The sequence below is a fragment of the Miscanthus floridulus genome, unplaced genomic scaffold (assembly GCF_019320115.1).
Source record: "Miscanthus floridulus cultivar M001 unplaced genomic scaffold, ASM1932011v1 fs_735_1_2, whole genome shotgun sequence".
Classification (NCBI taxonomy): Eukaryota; Viridiplantae; Streptophyta; class Magnoliopsida; order Poales; family Poaceae; genus Miscanthus; species Miscanthus floridulus.
In genome coordinates, this window is record NW_027097182.1 from 5621 (window position 1) to 20711 (window position 15091).

General features: G+C 48.8%; 1 long non-coding RNA gene across 1 annotated transcript; it reads right to left on the reverse strand.

Annotated features, from left to right (window-relative positions):
• Nucleotides 1-14017: 14017 nt before the first annotated feature.
• On the reverse strand, nucleotides 14018-14538 carry LOC136532873 (uncharacterized). The gene is made up of 2 exons (XR_010778342.1): nucleotides 14439-14538; nucleotides 14018-14310 (listed from the first exon to the last, which is right to left on the reverse strand). It is a non-coding gene; the product is annotated as an uncharacterized lncRNA (long non-coding RNA).
• Between the last annotated feature and the right edge of the window lie 553 nt (nucleotides 14539-15091).

A 15091-nucleotide genomic window follows, 5' to 3' on the forward strand; every position in this document is an offset into this window, starting at 1 on the left:
CCACCCTAACACCTTCCTCAATGGAGGAAGGGATCTCCATTGCCTTGACCCCACAGCCTGCTGGCGGAAGCTCTGCCTCTGACCTGGCCGCGTCACCTCCTGACCCCAATAGCTCTGACCAGGAGGGCGAGCCGTGCGTCCCTCCACCGGGCAAGGCAGGGAGCCCTCTCTCGCCCATCTTCCGCCGTAGCCAGTGCGGGAGGGATCGCGAGGGTCACCTCTGGCCCAGCCTCCGTCGTCGCCACCGGGATCGCCACCATCACCTCCGCTGTCGCCACCACTGTACTTGCAATCAGCTAGGAAGGCACCACATTCGGAGGGGAAGGACATGCCGCCACCAGCCTGCTCTCCTTGCCGCTCATCGCGACTCGTAGCAAGCTGGGTCTCCACTCCTCCCACATGGAAGGTGGGGCGATGCTCAACCCCGTCAGTATTTGGCACCATCAAAAAAGTACAGGTCAGTCGCACTCCAAAAACTCAACTATGAGATCAAAAAAGAAACAAAGAATGCATACTAGGACATAAGCGGCAGGGCTCTGAAGCCCCGACCCGCTAGCAATGGGCCCGCCGGACGAGGGCCGCTCATAGGCCACGAGCCATGCCCCCTCACCTCGACCGGGGGGAAGCCGACCTAGCCGGCTCCCGATCGGCCCGCGAGTCGCCGCAACCGCCGGCTCGAGGCACATCGACCGGAGCAGCTGGCGGGGCATCTCCCCATTGTGGGTCACATGCCAGAGCCGGCCCTGATGATGCGGGGGTGTGAGCCCGCTCCTCCGACCACCTGGCCTGCACCGCCATGCCCGGAGCAGGTGGGGATAAGGCCAGCGATGCCTCCGAAGAGCGCGACGATCATGTCCGCTTCACGTCCTGCTCACCGACGGCGTTCGAGCTCGTGGTGTGCTTCCTTGGCGCGGGAATGTCATCGCGCCTCTCTGCCTCCCGCCTACCGCCGACGGACGTGGCCGTAGGCTCACGATGTTCCACCGAAGTGGCGACGATGCTCCAGCTACCCTCATCCTCGAAAGAGGTCGCATCGCCACCCACCTCCGTGGGGTCCTCCGACTCGAGCTCCGCCTCAACATCGCTCCGATTCTCACCAGCCCGCACCTGCCGGGCAATCTCCATCTCCTTCCTATGCCTCCTTCGAGCCTTCTCAGCTCTCTTCTTCTCGACCACCACCTCCTTCAGGGCAACTTGCTGAGCCACGCACTTCAGCCCCTTCGGAAGGTGCGGCCGGGATTTATACCTGGCGAGTCCCTATGAAGCGAACGACTTAAAGTCAAATTACAGGAGAGCAAGATCGAAAGGGACACGTAATAAGAAGAGGAGAACATACTAGATTGGACACCCTCGTGGCATGAAGAGGTCCGAGTTTTCCTTTGAGGGTCTCTTTGGCCCTCAGTTGCAGCACCCGATGAAGTCGGCTCTAGACTTCATCGCTCGCCAACTCCTCTCCGCCAGCACAGCGACTAGATGGTGGAAGAAGGTGTACATCCACATTGGTCGCGTCCTCTCCGCCAGTGGGGTGACCAAACGGTGGAAGGTGTGGAACACCTACACCCCGTCGAGGCCCTACAGCACCAGCTTCTAGAGCTCCACCCCGATGATCTCTAGCTTGTTCTGCTGGCTGGAAGGGCCCCATGACCAGCTGTCCTGCCTCTCCGGCCTTCTACCGGGTGAACGATGGGAATGGTGCCTCCACTGGGTTCCTGATGTAAAACCACTCCCCATGCCACCCCTGGTTGGAGTCGCAGGGGGAGTACGTGGGGTAGGTGCTTGATGAACTTGGCTTCTTCTACAGCGCGAAGCCTCCCACTAGCGCGATCCTGAGTGGCTTCCCCTCCAACAAAGCTCGCCTGGAGAAGATCCGCTGGAAGAAATCCACGTGTGGCTCCATCCTGAGGAAGGCCTCGTAGACGGTGATGAAGTCGGCAACGTGCAGCACCCTAGTCGGATTGAGGTGCTACAGTTCTAGGCCCTACTCATCGAGGAGCCCACACAGGAACTAGTGCGCGGGGTATCCTAGCTCACGCTCGTGGAAGGCGAGGAAGGAGACGACCTCGCTGGCCCAAGGTCGCGGAAAAGCCTCCCCCGCAGGAGCCCTCCAGTGTGCCACCTCCTTCAGCGGCAGCACCCCCTTCTCGACGAAGGTGGCCAGCACCAACTCACTTACACAGGATGACCTCCAGCTCAACATCGCACTCCGGATTCATGGACGGATCTATGAGTTCTCCTCTCCCTCGCTTTATCCTCTCTCTCCTAGGAATCGTCGCAACACACAAACACACTTGGCGAGATGGAAGAAGGAGGAGAGGCAGCAGTTGGAGAATAGGTGAAGGAATGGGACGAAAACCCTCTCCCTTCCCCTATTTAAGGAGAAGACGCAATAGTTGGAGAAAGGCAAAGGATTGGGAGGAAAAACCCTCTCCCTTCCCCCATTCAATGCAGATGGGATGTGGTGGGACGCGCCCTGCCCGATGAAATGGCGCCTGATAAGATGGGACATGGCCTAGGCATGGCCCACCACTGCCACACGCCGGGTGTGGGAAATAAGGTGCAACCGCACACCGATGGCCCTTCGCCTTCCCAAGCCGGACTTAGAACGGCCCACCGATGGGATCTCCGTCGAGGAGAGACCGACAGGCTTCCTAAGCCAATCAGGTGGCTCAGACGACTGCCGAGAGATAGGTAAGGAGCAGCAGGACGCCACATGTGGGCCATGCCGTCTCCATCACGAACGATGGACATGGGTCCCGACCAGACATATCTGATAGAAGCTCCTCAAACCCCATCACTCAAGTCATCAAGGTAACATTACCAACCCCCACTATATCTTTATATGATCATTCATTCATCAGCTGTCATTCATACATTCATACATGCATTCACACATTCATTCTGAAAGGACCTTGATGTCGCCGAGGAGGCCTAGAGGGGGGTGAATAGGCCTGTAAAAATTCAACTCGAAACTCTGTCAGAACAAAGGGCGGCACTACCGGCCTTATAGGGCGGAACTACCGCTCTTTAAAAATAAAGCAGACAGCGTTGAGATTTCACAGATAGTAACCTGACCCTCTCAGCTGCTCAATCCTGCAACAGAAAGACAAAATCTAGTTTAAAGACTGGATACCACAGAAATCTCACACAAGAGAGGATCGAGCTACCAAACCCTAACAATCAGCTAGCAAAGAGCTAAACTAGCAAGAATACAAAGTGAAGCACGCGAGACACAAAATTTATCCCATGGTTCAGCTCGCCACCAAGGCTTGCCTAAGTCCACGTTGTTGAGGCATCCACAAAAGGATTGGCTCACCACCAAGGCTTGCCTTGCCCTCATTCTCAAATCAAGAGAATGAACTCTTGAAGTGAGGGGATAATTTCTTAGCTACGGATGAGGTTACAAACCTCCTAAGGCTACCACATGAGTTGGCAAGCATAAGGGTGACGCCTAGCCGGCTAGGAGCAAGCTCCAAGAGTAACAAGCCCTAGAACACCGTAGGCCAAACGTGAACCAAATGCTCTTAGACTTTGGGAATCAGTGGATCTGCTCTCCAATCGAGTTTTGTTGCCTTTTCTCTCAAGTTTTGATGGTGGAAATCAAGGATTGCTTGAGGGATGAAGGAGCAACAATGGAGGAGAGAGAGGTGAGCTTTGGTCTGTTCAGTTTCGAACTGAACCGTTGGAGAAGAAGGATCTACGTTGTGGACCGGCCCAAATGGTATTTATACCTCTTGGGTCCCAACAGGTCGTTTATGGGTGGCAATGCCGCCCTAGCCAAAACAGGTAGAATCTGGAGATTTTTGGCTGGCTACTTTGGCTAGGGTAAGAGGATATAGATCTGTAGTTTTGAGCATCTGGTTGCATAGTTGACCAACTATACTAGAATCCCTCTTTATAGTACGGCTTTTCCTAAACTCAAATTCAAAGCATAAAAGAATGTAAATGCCTTTGAGCTGGTTGCCACTTCATTTGGCAATTGAAAACTTCTATTATCGAATATGTTTTCCTCATTCTCATTATACCTTGATTATGTGACTTGAACCATTTCCATACATATGAGTTCACCTTCATGGCTTCAAGTCACTTCCACTGATGATTTGATCCTCAACACAATATGACTCCTCATAGCTTGATTAGTACCTCGACTCAATGCAAGTACTTTCTTCTTCACCTTAGCCATGGTACCTCGATCGCCAAGCCATCGCTTGCCCTTCACCTTCGCTTAGTACCTCAAAGCCCTTTCCTTGCTATCTTCACCCTATCAAGCCATACTTAAGTCACATTATATTAAGCATCCATTGAAAAACATTTCTTCAATATTTTGATCCTTGCTTGAATATTTTCTAGATATGAATATTGAGATCAATCAAGCTTCAGTTTGTCTCCCAAAGAGACATACATGGATCAATATCAATATGGTCAAGCTAATTCATGATTCCTTATTCCCTTCTCATTTTGGCTTGACATTCCAATTGATCTTTCATATATTCATCCATGTAAGCAAACCAATGTAGAGACCGACTTATATCCACTATACATTGTCATTTACCAAGTATGTTTGCTTTCACATGATGCTATGATATCCCACAACATAGAAGCCATTTCATTGATTCCATTTACATTGTTGTCTTTTGCTTGAACTAGATTGCTTCCAAAAACTTCCAATACAACAATACACAGTTTGGCATTCACTTTAACACAATGTGGCATATCATCAAGTTTGCCTACTAGTTGAACCTTGTATATACTTGTTAATACAGAACCCACAAGTATATGCAATAGGCGCAATTTCCTGTTCAACACTTAGCAAACTTATTAGACCTTTAATTGTGTTGTCATTCAATTTACCAAAACCCACTAAAGGGCTAGATGCACTTACACATTCATACAATCATTCATTCATCACATACATCCGAAGCATCGCATATGTAGTCAATGCATCACAATGCTTTGTGTTGCATCACGAAGCGGTAGTTGCCTCATTCAACATGAGCAACGATCGACCGGGGTTCGAAGGCCGGCCTACGAAGGGCTCGAGGCCGCCTCACGTCAAACAGAGCCAGGGGAAGAAAATGTAGATGAGCCCCAATGGCCCTCACCCATTCTACTCCGAAGTAAACAGGGTCATCTCAAACTTCTCGTTCAATGCCTAACCTCGAGCCATGCCCATGGAATCTCCATCGAGGGGAGGCCAGCGAGCCACCTGAGTCGGTCTCCGGAATGACCCTGGGCATCTGCTAGGATGTGAGTTAAGGAGCAATGGATTGCCACATGAGGGCTATGCCGATCCCTGTCACGAACGACGGACCCAGATTCCACTCGAACATGCCCGTTAGAGAGCTCACCAAGCGCGTCACTCGAGCCATCGAGGCAAGCAACGTTAGCTCAGCCCCTCCGGTTGCGGAAACCGCTGATAGGGTAACGCACGGAACTAGACCAACCCCTACCGAGCCCAACGGGCCTCAGGTCGCCCGACACCGACTTGGGAAATCAACAGATCGCGCAGGTCGTGGGCGGGACCCACATGGGCGAACGCCCCGAATGGCAGTCTGCGGCCCTAGGAAAGAGCACCAAGACGCTCAGCCTCCAACCGACTCACCAGTCGGACGGGGGCTCGGGGCTGTCAAAACATTCCCCCGCTAGCAAAACGAAAAAACCCCCTAGACGATTCTACCCGAATAGCCCGGGGGCTCGGGGGCTACACCCGTGGGTGCGCTCCCGTTGTCAAAACAAAAATCCCCTTGACGATTCTACCCGAATCTCCCAGGGGCTCGGGGGCTCCTATCAGGTTCATAAACCCGGGGTCCCTCATGGACCTGCTTCCTAGCAAAAGCTCAGACCTAGCAGACGACGTTGCGAACGACGTGCAACTCCTGGGCCGACCCAAAATACCTAAAACAACATGCCAAGAAGGGCGATCCAGTCTCCGACCGGAAGGCCTGGCCAAGTAGGAACGACGCTTGCTTCTGACTCCGGCCCGCCTCTTCGACCGGAAGGCCTGCCCAAGGAGGAACGATGCTCGCTTCCGACTCCGGCCCGCCTCGGCCGCCTCTCCGACCAGAAGACCTGACCAAGGAGGAACGGCGCTCACTTCCGACTCCGGCGCTTCCAACTCCGACCTACCTCTCTCCGACTGGGAGTGCACCGAACCCCTGCTTATAGCTCTTCTCCGACCGGAAGACCTGGCCAAGGAGGAACGGCGCTCACTTCCGACTCCGACGCTTCCGACTCCGACCTACCTCTCTTCGACTGGGAGTGCACCAAACCTCTGCTTACAGCTCTTCTCCGACTGGCACGGTCGGAGCTGACTAGGAAACAACCGAACGGGGACGCCCGCTCGGTAAAGACCTAAAGAATCAGGCAGAGCGAGTAAGGGTCATGTACCGAGGACCGTACCCTGCACACTTGCATGACAGTACTGTCGGGTCATGTCAAAAGGGTACTTTATAACCTTCTAGACATGTTAGAACATAAACAGTGTTGTGGGCGTCGACGTTTGACCTATAGTATGGTAGGCGTCGACATTTGCCATACCAGAAGAACACGGAGGAACCAACTACATGCATCCAGCCATCAACAGTATTGTGGGCGCCGACAAACCACCTTATACCCGACGGCGTGGGAAACAAGGCTAGGTAGCACACAGTCTCTTTCTCTCACATTCTCTCTCTTGTAAAGCCGTCCCCTTCATCTATAAAGGGGGATGCGCTCTCTCCAAAAGGAGAGCGATCGATTGGAACAACAAACGGATCACTCCGATTCATTCTCTGTTAGCTTTAGACACTCTAAAGCTACATAAAGCACACGCTCGAATACTCAGCGCACGTAGGAGCTTCCGTCACTCTCAGGCCCTTCAGACCAGAGTCCGACCGGACCTCTTGCACCCTCCATCTTACTCCCTCTCGTTTGTAACCCCACAGCAAACTTCGAGCACCTGGGCTCAGGAATAAAGTCACCGACCGACTCAAACTGGAGGTAGGACACGTTGCCTGAACCAGTATAAACCCTAGTGTCATTGAGTACTAGGCCACATCCGATCACAACGTATAGGCAAAACGATAAATATTTACTAGTTGATCACTTTTCGCACCGACAGTTTATCTTTTGCATAGGTTTTGCTAAAAATATAAAAAGAGACCATATTTTAGAGTTAGACTTTTAAGTTGCCTAATTCAAAACCTTCCTCAGATGTCACGGTCCCTTTCACCACCAAACTTGCATGGTGTATTCAGATAAAACTATGAATAAATATCAACTTCGAGATGTCAGAATCCAGAATTGATGAAATGCAAAAGCAAAATTGATTCAGATCTTTTGCTGTTCCCATACAGATCAAGTACAATCGAATGACATTTCACCAGGAATCATTTTTTTACTTGGACTATTACTAAATGGAATGATCATACAACTAAAAGATTTCAAAAGCAACTATAAGAATCCAAATGGTATTCCCATAGATCAATTTTAGCTTAAAGTACTTGGGAAAAGGTCGTGTTCATGTACTAGGAAAATATTTCAAGCAAGGTATTACATTACAGCCCTGTATATGGCACTCCCTCTCCACCTACATCGCAGTTGAGTACATGAATCATCCTTGTAAGGGCCTGCTTGGCAATTTAGGAAAATTATCTTCATAGGAAATATCAATGCCTAGGAAATTATGTGCACATAGGTCTAGGATCTGGATGATTGTTTGGCGGACATGATTAGTATCCTAAAAACAGCCACAGACTTCCCCATGTGCCACTGTAGGGTATATGGCGGCTCCTTGCTGCTTCACCGGCGAGCCGAATCAAGGCACCACTCACGACAAGGAAACCATCAGGAGAGAGACAGAACCGGATGCCACTTCAATTCCATTTTGTGGCTCTTGCAGCAAGTGGATCTGCAAAGGGTGCGCCATGGGCGGCTTGCGAGCTTGGGGAGGGTTATCAGGAAGAGACGTGGGGGCGGGAGGAGGGAAATTGGCGTTTAGGGGAGGCAGATGGAGATGTGATGGAGCTCACCTGCTGCTCAATTGGAAGAGAGGTAGACGATGGCTGCAGATCGGCCCTACTTGGGAGTGGAGGGTCGAGAGAGAGAGAAGGGAGATATGGACGGGAAGAGGGTGCGCACAGAGCTTTGAAGATCGACGGTGGCCGGTGAAGACGGCGGAGCTCCAATTCAGAGCAGGGCTTCCTCTCTTCTGTCGGTTCTCCAGTTCTGATTCTGCCGATGCAGCGCCTCACGCTGATCTTGGAGATGTACAAACCGACACCTTGACAACTCCAGGAAGAAAAAATTTACCTACACAAGATATTTTCTTTTTCCGCCCAAATACCCCTTCGTGGACCACGAATGGATCCGTGGCACATCCAAACACTTTTAGGGCCCGTTCGGTTCTCGGGGAATGAGGTCCCGCAACTGTTCCGGCCAGGAATATCTATTTAATTTATATGTAACAGAGTTGAGCAGGATTCGTTCCGGGACAGAAATGACTCAAACGAACGAGCCCTTCTTGGGCTGCTGCACATCCTGAACCTGGGCTATAAAGATCCTGGAAACTAGACCACATCCTACTCTTCCAAACGGCCCTGAGTTGTAACTGACTTTTCTATTCGAAATTGGACTTGTATCAATTTATATAGCATGAAACAAATATATAATGTATCACCCTTGATGATGTAAACTCAAAAACTTAGGAATCTGTCAACAATGACTTGATATCTATTTATATAGCATCAAACAAATATATAATGTAGTCACTCTTGATGACGTAAACTCGAAAACTTAGGAATTGTCAACAATGACTTATAGGACCAACAGAGCAGTCGTAACTCGAACTACTAAGCACTCCAGGATCAAGAAACAAACCTTGGTAACCTGTGAAATACCCTTTCAAACTAAAAGTAGCCGAGTCCCATGGAAATGACACAGTATAAGAAATCATCATAAACATTCTCATCGACTGAGACTGGAACTGTGGGTTCCATCTATAGCTCCAATGCATCCATCAAAAAAGGATGAGAATGGTTGCAATTTAGGATGCACAAATCTGAAGGTTGGATCCCTAGGCCTAATAATTGTATGTGCAAAAGATACCACGGCACCCAACACTTCACTAAACTTCCTACTAACGGTGTCCAGTGAACGACCAAATCTTTCTGCCATTTGTCTTTGGCTTTGTCTTGTGCCACATGCCCATAGGTGCATCCCTAAGGCCTCAATGGAATCACATTGCCGTGTAGATTTCAGCCCATGGTTGGCCACTAACGTCCTATGCAACAAATGGAATGCACGAGGACAGAGACGGAAATTTATGTAGTATTTCTTACTGTTGCCCACTGGCGACCCCTCAGCTCCTGGAAGGGCAAGCGACTGTCTTCTACTCCACATCCACTAGACCGTGAAGATGCAGACACTGCTGACACACCTATGGCTCCACCCATGTCTCACCAGGTAATCGATTTTGTCGGGTTCATAAACCCGGAGTCCCTAATGGGCCTGCTTCCCAGCGAAAGCTCGGCCCAGCAGACGACGTTGCGAACAACGCGTGACTCCTGGGCTGGTCCAGATACCTAACAACAGGCCGAAAGAGCGATCTAGTCTCCGACCGGAAGGCCTGGCCAAGGAAGGGCGACGCTTGCTTCCGACTCCGACCCACTTCTCCGACCGGAAGGCCTGGCCAAGGAAGGATGACGCTCGCTTCCGACTCTGACCCGCTTCTCCGACCGGAATGCCTGGCTAAAAAGGGGCGACGCTCGCTTCTGACTCCGACCCCGCTTCTCCGACCAGGAATACACCGAACCTCTGCCTGCAGCTCTTCTCCGACCGGCACGGTCGGAGCCGACTGGGAAAACGACCGAACGGGGACGCCCGCTCGGTAAAGGACCCAAGAAACAGGCGGAGCAGATAAGGCAAGGCACTCAAGTCAACCGTAATACCGAGAGCCGTACCCTGCACACCTGTAGGACAGTACTGTCAGGCCATGTCAGAAAGGTACTTTGCAACCCTCTAGACATATCAGAACACGAATAGTGTTGTGGGCGCCGACATTTGTTCTACAGTTATGGTAGGCGCCGACATTTGCCATACCAGAAGAACACGATGGAGCCTACCACATACATCTAGGCGTCATCAGTATTGTGGGCGCCGACAAAACTATCTTGTATCCGACGGCGTGGGCAACAAGACTAGGTAGCGCACAATCTCTCTCTCACTTGTAAAGCCGTCCCCTTCAGCTATAAAAGGGGATGTGCTCTCACCCAAAAAGATAGACAACAGACGAACGGATCATTCCGACTCACTCTCTGCTAAGCTTAGACATTCTGAGCACTCGAACAAGCTCCATAGCTTTAGAACTCTAAAGCTACATGAAGCGTACGTTCCAATACTTAGCGCACGTTGAAGCTCCCGTCACTCTTGGCCCTTCGGTCCAGAGTTCGACCGGACCTCTTGACACCCCATCTTATTTCCACTCGTTTGTAACCCCACGGCAAACTTCGAGCACCTTAGCTTAGAAATAAAGTCACCGATCGACTCAAACTGGACGTAGGGCACGTTGCCTGAACCAGTGTAAACCCTGTGTCATTGAGTGCTAAGCCACATCTGATCACAACGTACGACAAAACTATAAATATTTACGTGTTGGTCGCTTTTCGCACCGACAGATTGATAGGAAGATTGGTTCGTATTGCACGAAAGAAACACTTCACAATAAAAACATCGCGGCTCGACACAACTATTTCAGAATCTATGCGAAATAAAAATAATTATAAACATTCTCTTTACTTAACTGTTGAGATGTAATAAGACTAGCATAGATATGCAGTTGTAATGTTTAAATATCTTGTGTAATAAAATAAGTAGCAGGTGGTTCCTTCTTCCGACAATAGTCAGATCTTTTGTCATTATCATCACACGGTTGCTAAATCAAGAAACAAAATAGTTTCAAATAGCATAGATATGCACAGAGATCAATAGATTAGATAACAGAATTACCATAACCCAAACTGATTTGCAACCTGTTAGACAGACACTTTGCCAATATTATGCATTTTTCTACAGGTTAAATTCATATTCATTAAATACAGGACACATTCAATTTTTTGCTTAAAACAAAGGGTATAATTTCCTCTGAATTCCACGTTCCTAGCTTCTTACCTTTAACTGTACCAGTTGCCCTTCAACCATTTCCTGAAAACCATGTATTCATCCTACTGCAATAATTAACACAAGCTATGTAACTAAAAATACATAGGCAATTGTGCAAATGGGCATTATTGCTGTAGTAACATCTTAGGAGACCAAAAACAGATGATTCACAATGGCGGCAGAATTATTAATTGTTGATATTGTAACTCGAGATGAAAGGTCCATGTATTATGTCCTGCAATAGAGTAAGCTAATAAGGACAGATAATAAGGCTAATCAGAGTTCACCTTAAGTACAAGTCTGAGCTGCTTTTGCTCACTTCAATATCTGCAAGCTTTGTCCAAAGTACGGAGCATGCCAACAAAAAAAACAGAACATCAATATGAGAAGATTAGAAAGAGAAATATCTGAATCCCAAATTTGTTTGTTAGACTTGCATTGCCCTGCAGTGTATCTTGTCCCACAAAAAAAATGCACCCAGATGCCAGAGCCAGAATAGGCAGCAGTATTGCGTGGAGCAGGTTTCAGGAGAGATGAAAGAAATTAAAAAATATGGACAATTGAATCAACTAGAATCATGGATGAATGAAGAAACACGAAGACTGGATCACATTTTGTGGAGTGTACAAACCAAACTATTAAATGGACAAGGTTATCAATATCAATTGAGCCATAGAGTAAGCTAAATCAAGGCTTCAGATTTTCAGTATGTATGTTCTATGGAATCAAAATGTTCAAGTTTTTCAAGAGTCTACGATGCAGTGCACAATTAAATACAAGTCGATAGTAGTACATGTTCGCCAAACTAAACAACAATACTTTGTGAAACTGTAAATTGACAGAAAATTTGAGGTCAGTTTAGAAGCAACTACAACATGGACAGCAAAATCGTACTGTTAAAACACAGCATTCTTTTCTCTTAAATGAACCGGCAGTTCATAAGCTGGCAATTTCAACTCTATTCTTAAAATAATCATGTTCTGTAGGAGTGCATTTAGTCGGCCATGGCTTGTACAGATCCAATAGGTAAAAATTGCGTTAGAGTAGTCATCTATGAAGGTATGCATATGCTGTATGCATTGAATAAGTAGCCGCAGCTAGATGCATATTTGACAATAGATAAAATTATGTCCGAGTAGTCGTCTTTGCAGCTATGTGTATGCATTAATAAGTTAGCAGCAGCTATTTGCATAATCAAAACGTCGAAGTATGGCAACACAGTAATATGAAGATGCAAGAAAGGATGAGGCTCGTCTGGGCGAATAAGTAAGAGTGCTCACCGATGGGGTATGTGCGGAAGGTGACAGCTTGACAGTGGTGGCAGTTGACAATGTGCAAACAGGGCCAGGCAATGCTCGGGTGGTGGTGGCTGGTGGCCTCAGTTCCACGCCGGCCCACCGCTGGGCATCCTCCTGGCGTGAATGCAAAAGTGAAGACAGGCACAGCGTGGTGGAGAAGATGGCGCAGCTGGCCTCCCCTCAGCGTCGAGGAAGCAGCAAGCACAGATTGATTCTCGGGCATTGCAGGAGAAGGCGGCGGCAGGCGAGGCAGGAGAGAAGTGCGGCGATGGAGGCGCATAGCGGGGAGGGAGGGGCCGCGGCGGCTCCCAGACCCAGACCCGAGCGACGGGATTTACATCGCGTATAACAGAGAGCGAGAGGAATCATAGTAGCATAGAGGGGAGGATGCCAGGAGCCGAACGGCTAGGCTTACCCGATGCCGCTGTTTGGGCTGCCGAACGGCTGGGCTGTACAGCCGCAGCACAGACAGCAGCTTACATCAGAAGCGAACAGCCCCAAAGTCTGATGAGCTAATTCAAACAACACCAGGTCCATTTTACAAAAGGGGATCCACAGAGTGGAGAATCTCATAACAAGAACTACTGGTGAGAAAAGATCACAATGATATATAACAAAAAGATTTTTCAATTCACATCCTCAATGTAACATTCCCAATATTATACCGAATGATATGAGACATTGCTAAGGCATGCACGATGCTTCAAACAATACAAAGGGATACATTTTCAGCTTGGAAATAAAAGCATTGAAGACATTTTGAGTATGAAAAATCATGTAAAAGCAACAGGAGCACGTTTTGACTGGCTAGTGGAATTACATCGTGAGTCACTGCAATTTTTCAAACATAGATTGACGTGAGATTGTTTATAAATTGTTATTATAACTTAAATATTAACAGTTCGAAACAGATGGAGTTTGATACTATCTCGTTTGCTATCAATAACCCAACAATAATTAAGTAGCAACACATGCCGGCAAGCTAGAATTTCATGAGAATTAACTTTTGAACTTTTGGTTAGCTAAAATTCAGTAAGTACTTGACATGGGCTGGCATTCACTATTTTTAATCTAAACGATAACTGACAGCATACATGTGTTGAGCTTTCAAACACTGTTGTACCATAGGAAAGTACTCCCTCCATCCCAGATTTATAGAAAATATTATTGACAATTGTATCTCTAATAAATAGGTTTATACTATGATGAAAATATATGATGTGATTAATCCAATGATGTCTGTTTGTTTGATATCATAAACATTACTATTTGTGTATATATATTTGATCAAACTACTTAAAGATTGATTGACTCATCGAAGTGTGAGATGTGCACTTATTTCAGGAGGGCGGGAGCAGTTCATGTTAGCTTGGTAATAACTGAATTGCAGAAATAGAAGAGCATAACAGCATAATCTAATTTCCAATTTCGACATATCATATTCCAATCGTTCACAATGACAAGTAAAAGCTCCTTCACATGCTAATTCATCCTCTAAATAAACTAGTTATTAAGAGAATTCCCATCCATTGATAGGACAACCACTCAAAGAAGATAACAGAAAGCCATAGAAAGAGCAGAGAAAATAGCCCACAAAACCAGAACTTATTCTCATCACCAAATGTCGATATCAGAGTAACAGAAGACGAGTTTATGACCCAACAAGCATCGCATCTACGAGGATGCGAACAAGTTACAAGCTAAAGGCATCGATCGATAATCGTACAGAGGTGGCGGCGCGCGCGTGGACGGGGCGCCACTGCCGCCTACTTCTTGCCACCTGCCTTATTCTTGTTGTTGTCCGTGGAGGTCCCGGTGCCGCCGGCCGCCTGCCTGCTGCGCCTTCTTGGCCGCCTTCTCCTCCAGCGCCTTCTTGTCCCTGGCAACAAAGATCCGGCAACCCGGATCGGGACAGGGTCAGCGCCAAGGAACCGAGATCTGGCCATGCCGGAGAACGATCGAATCAAACAAAAACAAACAGAACAAAATAGATTCAACTAAGCGCACCTCTCGCGGCGCTGCTCAGGGGTGAGCCCGTCCTGAGGGCCCTTGCCGTTGGGCTTCCGCGCCGCCGCGCGCTCACGGTCGCGGTCACGCTGGTTGCCGCGTGCGCGCGAGTTAAGGAAGGAGGAACAGGGCAATAACAGAATCGAAACAACGAAACAGATCGATCGTATATACAAAGCAAAAGGTAGATTAGAGGGAGAGTCCCCCTACGCGCAGATCTAATCGGGGTTTAGGAAGGATATGAGTCATGTCGCCGGTCGCGCTAACGCTGGTTGCCGGTCGCGCCGCCCTCAGCCGGAGAAAACGCGGCGACGACACCCGAAGTCACGCGGAGAATTTGTAGGGAGGATGGATAGGGAGGGAGGGAGGGAGGGAAGGCGGGGGCAATCTGCGGTGGGGATCGATGTGTGGAGCCACGCTGTCAGCCAGCCAGCTTGACGTGTGGAGCCATGGAGATGTTACGGGCCAGGCCCAACGGATCGGCACTGTCCTAAAAAAAGCACGGCCTGGGCCACATTTTCAACCCGCAGTGCTGGCTTGGGCCACGTTTTCAACCCATACTGCCGGAGGCGCATGCGTGGCAGTGGTTCCGCTCGCCCCTGTGTCGCACGCTTAGATACCTTGTTTTGAGGATAAAAAAGATATACTACCAT